We start from the raw sequence: 13530 nt of genomic DNA, 5'->3' as shown, positions 1-13530 counted from the left end.
ACTAGTCGTTGGGTGTCAAGCGCGGTGGGAAAAGTCACACAGTAATCGTCAAAAATAAGAAAATGAGGTCATATAGATCACGCTCCCGCGTCATCCTTGTCACGTGGCGCAAAAATATATTTAAAAAGGGGAATGCAACACGAGGACTTCGAAGGAGGTCACCCATCCTAGTACTACTCTCGCCCAAGCACGCTTAACTTCGGAGTTCTGATGGGATCCCGTGCTTTAATGCTGGTATGATCGCATCCGACATGCAACTATCTATTTGTTCCTTATGCTTGCCCCTACTACTACTACTACTACTACTACTACTACTAGTACTACTACTAGTCGTTGGGTGTCAAGCGCGGTGGGAAAAGTCACACAGTAATCGTCAAAAATAAGAAAATGAGGTCATATAGATCACGGTCCCGCGTCATCCTTGTCACGTGGCGCAAAAATATATTTAAAAAGGGGAATGCAACACGAGGACTTCCTAGGAGGTCACCCATCCTAGTACTACTCTCGCCCAAGCACGCTTAACTTCGGAGTTCTGATGGGATCCGGTGCTTTAGTGCTGGTATGATCGCATCCGACATGCAACTATCTATTTGTTCCTTATGCTTGCCCCTACTACTACTACTACTACTAGTCGTTGGGTGTCAAGCGCGGTGGGAAAAGTCACACAGTAATCGTCAAAAATAAGAAAATGAGGTCATATAGATCACGCTCCCGCGTCATCCTTGTCACGTGGCGCAAAAATATATTTAAAAAGGGGAATGCAACACGAGGGCTTCCCAGGAGGTCACCCATCCTAGTACTACTCTCACCCAAGCACGCTTAACTTCGGAGTTCTGATGGGATCCGGTGCTTTAGTGCTGGTATGATCGCATCCGACATGCAACTATCTATTTGTTCCTTATGCTTGCCCTACTACTACTACTACTACTACTATTAGTCGTTGGGTGTCAAGCGCGGTGGGAAAAGTCACACAGTAATCGTCAAAAATAAGAAAATGAGGTCATATAGATCACGCTCCCGCGTCATCCTTGTCACGTGGCGCAAAAATATATTTAAAAAGGGGAATGCAACACGAGGACTTCCCAGGAGGTCACCCATCCTAGTACTACTCTCGCCCAAGCACGATTAACTTCGGAGTTCTGATGGGATCCCGTGCTTTAATGCTGGTATGATCGCATCCGACATGCAACTATCTATTTGTTCCTTATGCTTGCCCCTACTACTATTACTACTACTACTACTACTACTACTACTACTAGTACTACTACTAGTCGTTGGGTGTCAAGCGCGGTGGGAAAAGTCACACAGTAATCGTCAAAAATAAGAAAATGAGGTCATATAGATCACGGTCCCGCGTCATCCTTGTCACGTGGCGCAAAAATATATTTAAAAAGGGGAATGCAACACGAGGACTTCCTAGGAGGTCACCCATCCTAGTACTACTCTCGCCCAAGCACGCTTAACTTCGGAGTTCTGATGGGATCCGGTGCTTTAGTGCTGGTATGATCGCATCCGACATGCAACTATCTATTTGTTCCTTATGCTTGCCCCTACTACTACTACTACTACTAGTCGTTGGGTGTCAAGCGCGGTGGGAAAAGTCACACAGTAATCGTCAAAAATAAGAAAATGAGGTCATATAGATCACGCTCCCGCGTCATCCTTGTCACGTGGCGCAAAAATATATTTAAAAAGGGGAATGCAACACGAGGGCTTCCCAGGAGGTCACCCATCCTAGTACTACTCTCACCCAAGCACGCTTAACTTCGGAGTTCTGATGGGATCCGGTGCTTTAGTGCTGGTATGATCGCATCCGACATGCAACTATCTATTTGTTCCTTATGCTTGCCCTACTACTACTACTACTACTACTATTAGTCGTTGGGTGTCAAGCGCGGTGGGAAAAGTCACACAGTAATCGTCAAAAATAAGAAAATGAGGTCATATAGATCACGGTCCCGCGTCATCCTTGTCACGTGGCGCAAAAATATATTTAAAAAGGGGAATGCAACACGAGGACTTCCCAGGAGGTCACCCATCCTAGTACTACTCTCGCCCAAGCACGCTTAACTTCGGAGTTCTGATGGGATCCGGTGCTTTAGTGCTGGTATGATCGCATCCGACATGCAACTATCTATTTGTTCCTTATGCTTGCCCCTACTACTACTACTACTACTGCTACTACTACTAGTCGTTGGGTGTCAAGCGCGGTGGGAAAAGTCACACAGTAATCGTCAAAAATAAGAAAATGAGGTCATATAGATCACGCTCCCGCGTCATCCTTGTCACGTGGCGCAAAAATATATTTAAAAAGGGGAATGCAACACGAGGACTTCCCAGGAGGTCACCTATCCTAGTACTACTCTCTCCCAAGCACGCTTAACTTCGGAGTTCTGATGGGATCCGGTGCTTTAGTGCTGGTATGATCGCATCCGACATGCAACTATCTATTTGTTCCTTATGCTTGCGCCTACTACTACTACTACTACTACTACTACTACTACTACTACTACTACTACTACTACTACTACTACTAGTCATTGGGTGTCAAGCGCGGTGGGAAAAGTCACACAGTAATCATCAAAAATAAGAAAATGAGGTCATATAGATCACGCTCCCGCGTCATCCTTGTCACGTGGCGCAAAAATATATTTAAAAAGGGGAATGCAACACGAGGACTTCCCAGGAGGTCACCCATCCTAGTACTACTCTCGCCCAAGCACGCTTAACTTCGGAGTTCTGATGGGATCCGGTGCTTTAGTGCTGGTATGATCGCATCCGACATGCAACTATCTATTTGTTCCTTATGCTTGCGCCTACTACTACTACTACTGCTACTACTACTAGTCGTTGGGTGTCAAGCGCGGTGGGAAAAGTCACACAGTAATCGTCAAAAATAAGAAAATGAGGTCATATAGATCACGCTCCCGCGTCATCCTTGTCACGTGGCGCAAAATTATATTTAAAAAGGGGAATGCAACACGAGGACTTCCCAGGAGGTCGCCCATCCTAGTACTACTCTCGCCCAAGCACGCTTAACTTCGGAGTTCTGATGGGATCCGGTGCTTTAGTGCTGGTATGATCGCATCCGACATGCAACTATCTATTTGTTCCTTATGCTTGCCCCTACTACTACTACTAATACTACTAGTACTACTACTACTAGTCGTTGGGTGTCAAGCGCGGTGGGAAAAGTCACACAGTAATCGTCAAAAATAAGAAAATGAGGTCATATAGATCACGCTCCCGCGTCATCCTTGTCACGTGGCGCAAAAATATATTTAAAAAGGGGAATGCAACACAAGGACTTCCCAGGAGGTCACCCATCCTAGTACTACTCTCGCCCAAGCACGCTTAACTTCGGAGTTCTGATGGGATCCGGTGCTTTAGTGCTGGTATGATCGCATCCGACATGCAACTATCTATTTGTTCCTTATGCTTGCCCCTACTACTACTACTACTACTACTACTACTACTACTACTACTACTACTATTACTACTACTACTACTACTACTACTACTAGTCGTTGGGTGTCAAGCGCGGTGGGAAAAGTCACACAGTAATCGTCAAAAATAAGAAAATGAGGTCATATAGATCACGCTCCCGCGTCATCCTTGTCACGTGGCGCAAAAATATATTTAAAAAGGGGAATGCAACACGAGGACTTCCCAGGAGGTCACCCATCCTAGTACTACTCTCGCCCAAGCACGCTTAACTTCGGAGTTCTGATGGGATCCGGTGCTTTAGTGCTGGTATGATCGCATCCGACATGCAACTATCTATTTGTTCCTTATGCTTGCCCCTACTACTACTACTACTACTGCTACTACTACTAGTCGTTGGGTGTCAAGCGCGGTGGGAAAAGTCACACAGTAATCGTCAAAAATAAGAAAATGAGGTCATATAGATCACGCTCCCGCGTCATCCTTGTCACGTGGCGCAAAAATATATTCAAAAAGGGGAATGCAACACGAGGACTTCCCAGGAGGTCACCCATCCTAGTACTACTCTCGCCCAAGCACGCTTAACTTCGGAGTTCTGATGGGATCTGGTGCTTTAGTGCTGGTATGATCGCATCCGACATGCAACTATCTATTTGTTCCTTATGCTTGCCCCTACTACTACTACTAATACTACTAGTACTACTACTACTAGTCGTTGGGTGTCAAGCGCGGTGGGAAAAGTCACACAGTAATCGTCAAAAATAAGAAAATGAGGTCATATAGATCACGCTCCCGCGTCATCCTTGTCACGTGGCGCAAAAATATATTTAAAAAGGGGAATGCAACACGAGGACTTCCCAGGAGGTCACCCATCCTAGTACTACTCTCGCCCAAGCACGCTTAACTTCGGAGTTCTGATGGGATCCCGTGCTTTAATGCTGGTATGATCGCATCCGACATGCAACTATCTATTTGTTCCTTATGCTTGCCCCTACTACTATTACTACTACTACTACTACTACTACTACTACTACTACTACTACTACTAGTAGTACTACTACTAGTCGTTGGGTGTCAAGCGCGGTGGGAAAAGTCACACAGTAATCGTCAAAAATAAGAAAATGAGGTCATATAGATCACGGTCCCGCGTCATCCTTGTCACGTGGCGCAAAAATATATTTAAAAAGGGGAATGCAACACGAGGGCTTCCCAGGAGGTCACCCATCCTAGTACTACTCTCACCCAAGCACGCTTAACTTCGGAGTTCTGATGGGATCCGGTGCTTTAGTGCTGGTATGATCGCATCCGCCATGCAACTATCTATTTGTTCCTTATGCTTGCCCTACTACTACTACTACTACTATTAGTCGTTGGGTGTCAAGCGCGGTGGGAAAAGTCACACAGTAATCGTCAAAAATAAGAAAATGAGGTCATATAGATCACGGTCCCGCGTCATCCTTGTCACCTGGCGCAAAAATATATTTAAAAAGGGGAATGCAACACGAGGACTTCCCAGGAGGTCACCCATCCTAGTACTACTCTCGCCCAAGCACGCTTAACTTCGGAGTTCTGATGGGATCCGGTGCTTTAGTGCTGCTATGATCGCATCCGACATGCAACTATCTATTTGTTCCTTATGCTTGCCCCTACTACTACTACTACTACTACTACTACTACTACTAGTCGTTGGGTGTCAAGCGCGGTGGGAAAAGTCACACAGTAATCGTCAAAAATAAGAAAATGAGGTCATATAGATCACGCTCCCGCGTCATCCTTGTCACGTGGCGCAAAAATATATTTAAAAAGGGGAATGCAACACGAGGACTTCCCAGGAGGTCGCCCATCCTAGTACTACTCTCGCCCAAGCACGCTTAACTTCGGAGTTCTGATGGGATCCGGTGCTTTAGTGCTGGTATGATCGCATCCGACATGCAACTATCTATTTGTTCCTTATGCTTGCCCCCTACTACTACTACTACTACTATACTACTACTACTACTACTACTACTACTACTATTAGTCGTTGGGTGTCAAGCGCGGTGGGAAAAGTCACACAGTAATCGTCAAAAATAAGAAAATGAGGTCATATAGATCACGCTCCCGCGTCATCCTTGTCACGTGGCGCAAAAATATATTTAAAAAGGGGAATGCAACACGAGGACTTCCCAGGAGGTCACCCATCCTAGTACTACTCTCACCCAAGCACGCTTAACTTCAGAGTTCTGCTGGGATCCGGTGCTTTAGTGCTGGTATGATCGCATCCGCCATGCAACTATCTATTTGTTCCTTATGCTTGCCCTACTACTACTACTACTACTATTAGTCGTTGGGTGTCAAGCGCGGTGGGAAAAGTCACACAGTAATCGTCAAAAATAAGAAAATGAGGTCATATAGATCACGGTCCCGCGTCATCCTTGTCACCTGGCGCAAAAATATATTTAAAAAGGGGAATGCAACACGAGGACTTCCCAGGAGGTCACCCATCCTAGTACTACTCTCGCCCAAGCACGCTTAACTTCGGAGTTCTGATGGGATCCGGTGCTTTAGTGCTGCTATGATCGCATCCGACATGCAACTATCTATTTGTTCCTTATGCTTGCCCCTACTACTACTACTACTACTACTACTACTACTACTAGTCGTTGGGTGTCAAGCGCGGTGGGAAAAGTCACACAGTAATCGTCAAAAATAAGAAAATGAGGTCATATAGATCACGCTCCCGCGTCATCCTTGTCACGTGGCGCAAAAATATATTTAAAAAGGGGAATGCAACACGAGGACTTCCCAGGAGGTCGCCCATCCTAGTACTACTCTCGCCCAAGCACGCTTAACTTCGGAGTTCTGATGGGATCCGGTGCTTTAGTGCTGGTATGATCGCATCCGACATGCAACTATCTATTTGTTCCTTATGCTTGCCCCTACTACCTACTACTACTACTACTACTACTACTACTACTACTAGTCGTTGGGTGTCAAGCGCGGTGGGAAAAGTCACACAGTAATCGTCAAAAATAAGAAAATGAGGTCATATAGATCACGCTCCCGCGTCATCCTTGTCACGTGGCGCAAAAATATATTTAAAAAGGGGAATGCAACACGAGGACTTCCCAGGAGGTCACCCATCCTAGTACTACTCTCGCCCAAGCACGCTTAACTTCAGAGTTCTGCTGGGATCCGGTGCTTTAGTGCTGGTATGGTCGCATCCGACATGCAACTATCTATTTGTTCCTTATGCTTGCCCCTACTACTACTACTACTACTGCTACTACTACTAGTCGTTGGGTGTCAAGCGCGGTGGGAAAAGTCACACAGTAATCGTCAAAAATAAGAAAATGAGGTCATATAGATCACGCTCCCGCGTCATCCTTGTCACGTGGCGCAAAAATATATTTAAAAAGGGGAATGCAACAAGAGGACTTCCCAGGAGGTCACCCATCCTAGTACTACTCTCGCCCAAGCACGCTTAACTTCGGAGTTCTGATGGGATCTGGTGCTTTAGTGCTGGTATGATCGCATCCGACATGCAACTATCTATTTGTTCCTTATGCTTGCCCCTACTACTACTACTAATACTACTACTACTACTAGTCGTTGGGTGTCAAGCGCGGTGGGAAAAGTCACACAGTAATCGTCAAAAATAAGAAAATGAGGTCATATAGATCACGCTCCCGCGTCATCCTTGTCACGTGGCGCAAAAATATATTTAAAAAGGGGAATGCAACACGAGGACTTCCCAGGAGGTCACCCATCCTAGTACTACTCTCGCCCAAGCACGCTTAACTTCGAAGTTCTGATGGGATCCGGTGCTTTAGTGCTGGTATGATCGCATCCGACATGCAACTATCTATTTGTTCCTTATGCTTGCCCCTACTACTACTACTACTACTTCTACTACTACTAGTCGTTGGGTGTCAAGCGCGGTGGGAAAAGTCACACAGTAATCGTCAAAAATAAGAAAATGAGGTCATATAGATCACGCTCCCGCGTCATCCTTGTCACGTGGCGCAAAAATATATTTAAAAAGGGGAATGCAACACGAGGACTTCCCAGGAGGTCACCTATCCTAGTACTACTCTCGCCCAAGCACGCTTAACTTCGGAGTTCTGATGGGATCCGGTGCTTTAGTGCTCGTATGATCGCATCCGACATGAAACTATCTATTTTTTCATTATGCTTGCCCCTACTACTACTACTACTACTACTACTACTACTACCACTACTACTAGTCGTTGGGTGTCAAGCGCGGTGGGAAAAGTCACACAGTAATCGTCAAAAATAAGAAAATGAGGTCATATAGATCACGCTCCCGCGTCATCCTTGTCACGTGGCGCAAAAATATATTTAAAAAGGGGAATGCAACACGAGGACTTCCCAGGAGGTCACCCATCCTAGTACTACTCTCGCCCAAGCACGCTTAACTTCGAAGTTCTGATGGGATCCGGTGCTTTAGTGCTGGTATGATCGCATCCGACATGCAACTATCTATTTGTTCCTTATGCTTGCCCCTACTACTACTACTACTACTGCTACTACTACTAGTCGTTGGGTGTCAAGCGCGGTGGGAAAAGTCACACAGTAATCGTCAAAAATAAGAAAATGAGGTCATATAGATCACGCTCCCGCGTCATCCTTGTCACGTGGCGCAAAAATATATTTAAAAAGGGGAATGCAACACGAGGACTTCCCAGGAGGTCACCCATCCTAGTACTACTCTCGCCCAAGCACGCTTAACTTCGGAGTTCTGATGGGATCCGGTGCTTTAGTGCTGGTATGATCGCATCCGACATGCAACTATCTATTTGTTCCTTATGCTTGCCCCTACTACTACTACTAATACTACTACTACTACTACTACTACTAGTCGTTGGGTGTCAAGCGCGGTGGGAAAAGTCACACAGTAATCGTCAAAAATAAGAAAATGAGGTCATATAGATCACGCTCCCGCGTCATCCTTGTCACGTGCCGCAAAAATATATTTAAAAAGGGGAATGCAACACGAGGACTTCCCAGGAGGTCACCCATCCTAGTACTACTATCATCCAAGTACTACTATCGCCCAAGCACGCTTAACTTCGAAGTTCTGATGGGATCCGGTGCTTTAGTGCTGGTATGATCGCATCCGACATGCAACTATCTATTTGTTCCTTATGCTTGCCCCTACTACTACTACTACTACTGCTACTACTACTAGTCGTTGGGTGTCAAGCGCGGTGGGAAAAGTCACACAGTAATCGTCAAAAATAAGAAAATGAGGTCATATAGATCACGCTCCCGCGTCATCCTTGTCACGTGGCGCAAAAATATATTTAAAAAGGGGAATGCAACACGAGGACTTCCCAGGAGGTCACCTATCCTAGTACTACTCTCTCCCAAGCACGCTTAACTTCGGAGTTCTGATGGGATCCGGTGCTTTAGTGCTGGTATGATCGCATCCGACATGCAACTATCTATTTGTTCCTTATGCTTGCGCCTACTACTACTACTACTACTACTACTACTACCACCACTACTACTACTACTACTACTAGTCGTTGGGTGTCAAGCGCGGTGGGAAAAGTCACACAGTAATCGTCAAAAATAAGAAAATGAGGTCATATAGATCACGCTCCCGCGTCATCCTTGTCACGTGGCGCAAAAATATATTTAAAAAGGGGAATGCAACACGAGGACTTCCCAGGAGGTCACCCATCCTAGTACTACTCTCGCCCAAGCACGCTTAACTTCGAAGTTCTGATGGGATCCGGTGCTTTAGTGCTGGTATGATCGCATCCGACATGCAACTATTTATTTGTTCCTTATGCTTGCCCCTACTACTACTACTACTACTACTGCTACTACTACTAGTCGTTGGGTGTCAAGCGCGGTGGGAAAAGTCACACAGTAATCGTCAAAAATAAGAAAATGAGGTCATATAGATCACGCTCCCGCGTCATCCTTGTCACGTGGCGCAAAAATATATTTAAAAAGGGGAATGCAACACGAGGACTTCCCAGGAGGTCACCTATCCTAGTACTACTCTCGCCCAAGCACGCTTAACTTCGGAGTTCTGATGGGATCCGGTGCTTTAGTGCTGGTATGATCGCATCCGACATGCAACTATCTATTTGTTCCTTATGCTTGTCCCTACTACTACTACTACTACTACTACTACTACCACTACCACTACTACTACTACTACTACTAGTCGTTGGGTGTCAAGCGCGGTGGGAAAAGTCACACAGTAATCGTCAAAAATAAGAAAATGAGGTCATATAGATCACGCTCCCGCGTCATCCTTGTCACGTGGCGCAAAAATATATTTAAAAAGGGGAATGCAACACGAGGACTTCCGAGGAGGTCACCCATCCTAGTACTACTCTCGCCCAAGCACGCTTAACTTCGGAGTTCTGATGGGATCCCGTGCTTTAATGCTGGTATGATCGCATCCGACATGCAACTATCTATTTGTTCCTTATGCTTGCCCTTACTACTATTACTACTACTACTACTACTACTACTACTACTACTACTACTACTACTACTACTACTAGTACTACTACTACTACTACTACTACTAGTCGTTGGGTGTCAAGCGCGGTGGGAAAAGTCACACAGTAATCGTCAAAAATAAGAAAATGAGGTCATATAGATCACGGTCCCGCGTCATCCTTGTCACGTGGCGCAAAAATATATTTAAAAAGGGGAATGCAACACGAGGACTTCCCAGGAGGTCACCCATCCTAGTACTACTCTCGCCCAAGCACGCTTAACTTCGGAGTTCTGATGGGATCCGGTGCTTTAGTGCTGGTATGATCGCATCCGACATGCAACTATCTATTTGTTCCTTATGCTTGCCCCTACTACTACTACTACTACTAGTACTACTACTACTACTACTACTAGTCGTTGGGTGTCAAGCGCGGTGGGAAAAGTCACACAGTAATCGTCAAAAATAAGAAAATGAGGTCATATAGATCACGCTCCCGCGTCATCCTTGTCACGTGGCGCAAAAATATATTTAAAAAGGGGAATGCAACACGAGGGCTTCCCAGGAGGTCACCCATCCTAGTACTACTCTCGCCCAAGCACGCTTAACTTCGGAGTTCTGATGGGATCCGGTGCTTTAGTGCTGGTATGATCGCATCCGACATGCAACTATCTATTTGTTCCTTATGCTTGCCCCTACTACTACTACTACTAGTACTACTACTACTACTACTACTACTACTACTAGTCGTTGGGTGTCAAGCGCGGTGGGAAAAGTCACACAGTAATCGTCAAAAATAAGAAAATGAGGTCATATAGATCACGCTCCCGCGTCATCCTTGTCACGTGGCGCAAAAATATATTTAAAAAGGGGAATGCAACACGAGGACTTCCCAGGAGGTCACCCATCCTAGTACTACTCTCGCCCAAGCACGCTTAACTTCGGAGTTCTGATGGGATCCGGTGCTTTAGTGCTGGTATGATCGCATCCGACATGCAACTATCTATTTGTTCCTTATGCTTGCCCCTACTACTACTACTACTACTACTACTAGTCGTTGGGTGTCAAGCGCGGTGGGAAAAGTCACACAGTAATCGTCAAAAATAAGAAAATGAGGTCATATAGATCACGGTCCCGCGTCATCCTTGTCACGTGGCGCAAAAATATATTTAAAAAGGGGAATGCAACACGAGGACTTCCCAGGAGGTCACCCATCCTAGTACTACTCTTGCCCAAGCACGCTTAACTTTGGAGTTCTGATGGGATCCGGTGCTTTAGTGCTGGTATGATCGCATCCGACATGCAACTATCTATTTGTTCCTTATGCTCGCCCCTACTACTAATACTACTACTAGTCGTTGGGTGTCAAGCGCGGTGGGAAAAGTCACACAGTAATCGTCAAAAATAAGAAAATGAGGTCATATAGATCACGCTCCCGCGTCATCCTTGTCACGTGGCGCAAAAATATATTTAAAAAGGGGAATGCAACACGAGGACTTCACAGGAGGTCACCCATCCTAGTACTACTCTCGCCCAAGCACGCTTAACTTCGGAGTTCTGATGGGATCCGGTGCTTTAGTGCTGGTATGATCGCATCCGACATGCAACTATCTATTTGTTCCTTATGCTTGCCCCTACTACTACTACTACTACTACTACTAGTCGTTGGGTGTCAAGCGCGGTGGGAAAAGTCACACAGTAATCGTCAAAAATAAGAAAATGAGGTCATATAGATCACGGTCCCGCGTCATCCTTGTCACGTGGCGCAAAAATATATTTAAAAAGGGGAATGCAACACGAGGACTTCCCAGGAGGTCACCCATCCTAGTACTACTCTTGCCCAAGCACGCTTAACTTTGGAGTTCTGATGGGATCCGGTGCTTTAGTGCTGGTATGATCGCATCAGACATGCAACTATCTATTTGTTCCTTATGCTCGCCCCTACTACTAATACTACTACTACTAGTCGTTGGGTGTCAAGCGCGGTGGGAAAAGTCACACAGTAATCGTCAAAAATAAGAAAATGAGGTCATATAGATCACGCTCCCGCGTCATCCTTGTCACGTGGCGCAAAAATATATTTAAAAAGGGGAATGCAACACGAGGACTTCACAGGAGGTCACCCATCCTAGTACTACTCTCGCCCAAGCACGCTTAACTTCGAAGTTTTGATGGGATCCGGTGCTTTAGTGCTGGTATGATCGCATCCGACATGCAACTATCTATTTGTTCCTTATGCTTGCCCCTACTACTACTACTACTACTACTACTACTACTAGTCGTTGGGTGTCAAGCGCGGTGGGAAAAGTCACACAGTAATCGTCAAAAATAAGAAAATGAGGTCATATAGATCACGGTCCCGCGTCATCCTTGTCACGTGGCGCAAAAATATATTTAAAAAGGGGAATGCAACACGAGGACTTCCCAGGAGGTCACCCATCCTAGTACTACTCTCGCCAAGCACGCTTAACTTCAGAGTTCTGATGGGATCCGGTGCTTTAGTGCTGGTATGATCGCATCCGACATGCAACTATCTATTTGTTCCTTATGCTTGCCCCTACTACTACTACTACTACTACTACTACTACTACTACTAGTCGTTGGGTGTCAAGCGCGGTGGGAAAAGTCACACAGTAATCGTCAAAAATAAGAAAATGAGGTCATATAGATCACGCTCCCGCGTCATCCTTGTCACGTGGCGTAAAAATATATTTAAAAAGGGGAATGCAACACGAGGACTTCCCACGAGGTCACCCATCCTAGTACTACTCTCGCCCAAGCACGCTTAACTTCGGAGTTCTGATGGGATCCGGTGCTTTAGTGCTGGTATGATCGCATCCGACATGCAACTATCTATTTGTTCCTTATGCTTGCCCCTACTACTACTACTACTACTACTACTACTACTACTACTAGTCGTTGGGTGTCAAGCGCGGTGGGAAAAGTCACACAGTAATCGTCAAAAATAAGAAAATGAGGTCATATAGATCACGCTCCCGCGTCATCCTTGTCACGTGGCGCAAAAATATATTTAAAAAGGGGAATGCAACACGAGGACTTCCCAGGAGGTCACCCATCCTAGTACTACTCTCGCCCAAGCACGCTAAACTTCGGAGTTCTGATGGGATCCGGTGCTTTAGTGCTGGTATGATCGCATCCGACATGCAACTATCTATTTGTTCCTTATGCTTGCCCCTACTACTACTACTACTACTACTAGTCGTTGGGTGTCAAGCGCGGTGGGAAAAGTCACACAGTAATCGTCAAAAATAAGAAAATGAGGTCATATAGATCACGGTCCCGCGTCATCCTTGTCACGTGGCGCAAAAATATATTTAAAAAGGGGAATGCAACACGAGGACTTCCCAGGAGGTCAACCATCCTAGTACTACTCTCGCCCAAGCACGCTTAACTTCGGAGTTCTGATGGGATCCGGTGCTTTAGTGCTGGTATGATCGCATCCGACATGCAACTATCTATTTGTTCCTTATGCTTGCCCCTACTACTACTACTACTACTAGTACTACTAGTCGTTGGGTGTCAAGCGCGGTGGGAAAAGTCACACAGTAATCGTCAAAAATAACAAAATGAGGTCATATAGATCACGGTCCCGCGTCATC

The 13530-nt window shown here is 45.8% G+C and overlaps 41 non-coding genes and 1 pseudogene across 41 annotated transcripts; all 42 read right to left on the bottom strand.

Annotated features, from left to right (window-relative positions):
• Positions 1 to 129: 129 nt before the first annotated feature.
• On the bottom strand, positions 130 to 248 carry LOC123432446. The gene has a single exon (XR_006624028.1). It is a non-coding gene; the product is annotated as a 5S ribosomal RNA (ribosomal RNA).
• Positions 249 to 454: 206 nt separating this feature from the next.
• Positions 455 to 573, bottom strand: LOC123435587. The gene has a single exon (XR_006626832.1). It is a non-coding gene; the product is annotated as a 5S ribosomal RNA (ribosomal RNA).
• Positions 574 to 755: 182 nt separating this feature from the next.
• Positions 756 to 874, bottom strand: LOC123436817. Its single transcript, XR_006628027.1, has one exon. It is a non-coding gene; the product is annotated as a 5S ribosomal RNA (ribosomal RNA).
• Positions 875 to 1061: 187 nt separating this feature from the next.
• Positions 1062 to 1180, bottom strand: LOC123431804. Its single transcript, XR_006623388.1, has one exon. It is a non-coding gene; the product is annotated as a 5S ribosomal RNA (ribosomal RNA).
• A 215-nt stretch (positions 1181 to 1395) lies between these two features.
• Positions 1396 to 1514, bottom strand: LOC123435586. Its single transcript, XR_006626831.1, has one exon. It is a non-coding gene; the product is annotated as a 5S ribosomal RNA (ribosomal RNA).
• A 182-nt stretch (positions 1515 to 1696) lies between these two features.
• Positions 1697 to 1815, bottom strand: LOC123436816. Its single transcript, XR_006628026.1, has one exon. It is a non-coding gene; the product is annotated as a 5S ribosomal RNA (ribosomal RNA).
• Positions 1816 to 2002: 187 nt separating this feature from the next.
• LOC123434824 lies at positions 2003 to 2121 on the bottom strand. Its single transcript, XR_006626095.1, has one exon. It is a non-coding gene; the product is annotated as a 5S ribosomal RNA (ribosomal RNA).
• Positions 2122 to 2315: 194 nt separating this feature from the next.
• On the bottom strand, positions 2316 to 2434 carry LOC123432289. The gene has a single exon (XR_006623880.1). It is a non-coding gene; the product is annotated as a 5S ribosomal RNA (ribosomal RNA).
• Positions 2435 to 2661: 227 nt separating this feature from the next.
• On the bottom strand, positions 2662 to 2780 carry LOC123434823. The gene has a single exon (XR_006626094.1). It is a non-coding gene; the product is annotated as a 5S ribosomal RNA (ribosomal RNA).
• Positions 2781 to 2971: 191 nt separating this feature from the next.
• Positions 2972 to 3090, bottom strand: LOC123435124. Its single transcript, XR_006626385.1, has one exon. It is a non-coding gene; the product is annotated as a 5S ribosomal RNA (ribosomal RNA).
• Positions 3091 to 3290: 200 nt separating this feature from the next.
• On the bottom strand, positions 3291 to 3409 carry LOC123435264. Its single transcript, XR_006626520.1, has one exon. It is a non-coding gene; the product is annotated as a 5S ribosomal RNA (ribosomal RNA).
• Positions 3410 to 3648: 239 nt separating this feature from the next.
• LOC123434822 lies at positions 3649 to 3767 on the bottom strand. Its single transcript, XR_006626093.1, has one exon. It is a non-coding gene; the product is annotated as a 5S ribosomal RNA (ribosomal RNA).
• Positions 3768 to 3961: 194 nt separating this feature from the next.
• LOC123436136 lies at positions 3962 to 4080 on the bottom strand. The gene has a single exon (XR_006627370.1). It is a non-coding gene; the product is annotated as a 5S ribosomal RNA (ribosomal RNA).
• Positions 4081 to 4280: 200 nt separating this feature from the next.
• Positions 4281 to 4399, bottom strand: LOC123437754. The gene has a single exon (XR_006628925.1). It is a non-coding gene; the product is annotated as a 5S ribosomal RNA (ribosomal RNA).
• Positions 4400 to 4632: 233 nt separating this feature from the next.
• Positions 4633 to 4751, bottom strand: LOC123436815. The gene has a single exon (XR_006628025.1). It is a non-coding gene; the product is annotated as a 5S ribosomal RNA (ribosomal RNA).
• Positions 4752 to 4935: 184 nt separating this feature from the next.
• Positions 4936 to 5054, bottom strand: LOC123437712. The gene has a single exon (XR_006628886.1). It is a non-coding gene; the product is annotated as a 5S ribosomal RNA (ribosomal RNA).
• Positions 5055 to 5251: 197 nt separating this feature from the next.
• On the bottom strand, positions 5252 to 5370 carry LOC123435123. Its single transcript, XR_006626384.1, has one exon. It is a non-coding gene; the product is annotated as a 5S ribosomal RNA (ribosomal RNA).
• Positions 5371 to 5588: 218 nt separating this feature from the next.
• LOC123432432 lies at positions 5589 to 5707 on the bottom strand. Its single transcript, XR_006624015.1, has one exon. It is a non-coding gene; the product is annotated as a 5S ribosomal RNA (ribosomal RNA).
• Positions 5708 to 5891: 184 nt separating this feature from the next.
• LOC123437710 lies at positions 5892 to 6010 on the bottom strand. The gene has a single exon (XR_006628885.1). It is a non-coding gene; the product is annotated as a 5S ribosomal RNA (ribosomal RNA).
• A 197-nt stretch (positions 6011 to 6207) lies between these two features.
• On the bottom strand, positions 6208 to 6326 carry LOC123435121. The gene has a single exon (XR_006626382.1). It is a non-coding gene; the product is annotated as a 5S ribosomal RNA (ribosomal RNA).
• A 204-nt stretch (positions 6327 to 6530) lies between these two features.
• Positions 6531 to 6649, bottom strand: LOC123438328. Its single transcript, XR_006629477.1, has one exon. It is a non-coding gene; the product is annotated as a 5S ribosomal RNA (ribosomal RNA).
• Positions 6650 to 6843: 194 nt separating this feature from the next.
• On the bottom strand, positions 6844 to 6962 carry LOC123431976. Its single transcript, XR_006623579.1, has one exon. It is a non-coding gene; the product is annotated as a 5S ribosomal RNA (ribosomal RNA).
• A 194-nt stretch (positions 6963 to 7156) lies between these two features.
• On the bottom strand, positions 7157 to 7275 carry LOC123436634. Its single transcript, XR_006627848.1, has one exon. It is a non-coding gene; the product is annotated as a 5S ribosomal RNA (ribosomal RNA).
• A 194-nt stretch (positions 7276 to 7469) lies between these two features.
• Positions 7470 to 7588, bottom strand: LOC123432023. The gene has a single exon (XR_006623626.1). It is a non-coding gene; the product is annotated as a 5S ribosomal RNA (ribosomal RNA).
• Positions 7589 to 7794: 206 nt separating this feature from the next.
• Positions 7795 to 7913, bottom strand: LOC123436633. The gene has a single exon (XR_006627847.1). It is a non-coding gene; the product is annotated as a 5S ribosomal RNA (ribosomal RNA).
• Positions 7914 to 8107: 194 nt separating this feature from the next.
• Positions 8108 to 8226, bottom strand: LOC123434821. Its single transcript, XR_006626092.1, has one exon. It is a non-coding gene; the product is annotated as a 5S ribosomal RNA (ribosomal RNA).
• A 203-nt stretch (positions 8227 to 8429) lies between these two features.
• Positions 8430 to 8565, bottom strand: LOC123433404 (annotated as a pseudogene).
• Positions 8566 to 8759: 194 nt separating this feature from the next.
• On the bottom strand, positions 8760 to 8878 carry LOC123432287. Its single transcript, XR_006623878.1, has one exon. It is a non-coding gene; the product is annotated as a 5S ribosomal RNA (ribosomal RNA).
• Positions 8879 to 9096: 218 nt separating this feature from the next.
• Positions 9097 to 9215, bottom strand: LOC123436632. Its single transcript, XR_006627846.1, has one exon. It is a non-coding gene; the product is annotated as a 5S ribosomal RNA (ribosomal RNA).
• Positions 9216 to 9412: 197 nt separating this feature from the next.
• On the bottom strand, positions 9413 to 9531 carry LOC123437082. Its single transcript, XR_006628283.1, has one exon. It is a non-coding gene; the product is annotated as a 5S ribosomal RNA (ribosomal RNA).
• Positions 9532 to 9752: 221 nt separating this feature from the next.
• Positions 9753 to 9871, bottom strand: LOC123431859. The gene has a single exon (XR_006623454.1). It is a non-coding gene; the product is annotated as a 5S ribosomal RNA (ribosomal RNA).
• Positions 9872 to 10125: 254 nt separating this feature from the next.
• LOC123434819 lies at positions 10126 to 10244 on the bottom strand. The gene has a single exon (XR_006626091.1). It is a non-coding gene; the product is annotated as a 5S ribosomal RNA (ribosomal RNA).
• A 206-nt stretch (positions 10245 to 10450) lies between these two features.
• LOC123434904 lies at positions 10451 to 10569 on the bottom strand. The gene has a single exon (XR_006626172.1). It is a non-coding gene; the product is annotated as a 5S ribosomal RNA (ribosomal RNA).
• A 212-nt stretch (positions 10570 to 10781) lies between these two features.
• Positions 10782 to 10900, bottom strand: LOC123434818. The gene has a single exon (XR_006626090.1). It is a non-coding gene; the product is annotated as a 5S ribosomal RNA (ribosomal RNA).
• Positions 10901 to 11088: 188 nt separating this feature from the next.
• On the bottom strand, positions 11089 to 11207 carry LOC123438463. Its single transcript, XR_006629603.1, has one exon. It is a non-coding gene; the product is annotated as a 5S ribosomal RNA (ribosomal RNA).
• A 182-nt stretch (positions 11208 to 11389) lies between these two features.
• Positions 11390 to 11508, bottom strand: LOC123435500. Its single transcript, XR_006626748.1, has one exon. It is a non-coding gene; the product is annotated as a 5S ribosomal RNA (ribosomal RNA).
• Positions 11509 to 11696: 188 nt separating this feature from the next.
• On the bottom strand, positions 11697 to 11815 carry LOC123432040. The gene has a single exon (XR_006623642.1). It is a non-coding gene; the product is annotated as a 5S ribosomal RNA (ribosomal RNA).
• Positions 11816 to 12000: 185 nt separating this feature from the next.
• On the bottom strand, positions 12001 to 12119 carry LOC123432461. The gene has a single exon (XR_006624042.1). It is a non-coding gene; the product is annotated as a 5S ribosomal RNA (ribosomal RNA).
• Positions 12120 to 12313: 194 nt separating this feature from the next.
• Positions 12314 to 12431, bottom strand: LOC123432701. Its single transcript, XR_006624273.1, has one exon. It is a non-coding gene; the product is annotated as a 5S ribosomal RNA (ribosomal RNA).
• A 200-nt stretch (positions 12432 to 12631) lies between these two features.
• LOC123434954 lies at positions 12632 to 12750 on the bottom strand. The gene has a single exon (XR_006626218.1). It is a non-coding gene; the product is annotated as a 5S ribosomal RNA (ribosomal RNA).
• A 200-nt stretch (positions 12751 to 12950) lies between these two features.
• On the bottom strand, positions 12951 to 13069 carry LOC123437570. Its single transcript, XR_006628744.1, has one exon. It is a non-coding gene; the product is annotated as a 5S ribosomal RNA (ribosomal RNA).
• Positions 13070 to 13254: 185 nt separating this feature from the next.
• Positions 13255 to 13373, bottom strand: LOC123436036. The gene has a single exon (XR_006627274.1). It is a non-coding gene; the product is annotated as a 5S ribosomal RNA (ribosomal RNA).
• Between the last annotated feature and the right edge of the window lie 157 nt (positions 13374 to 13530).

The sequence above is a fragment of the Hordeum vulgare genome, chromosome 2H (assembly GCF_904849725.1).
Source record: "Hordeum vulgare subsp. vulgare chromosome 2H, MorexV3_pseudomolecules_assembly, whole genome shotgun sequence".
Lineage (NCBI taxonomy): Eukaryota > Viridiplantae > Streptophyta > Magnoliopsida > Poales > Poaceae > Hordeum > Hordeum vulgare.
This window is presented reverse-complemented; position numbering and strand designations above follow the sequence as displayed.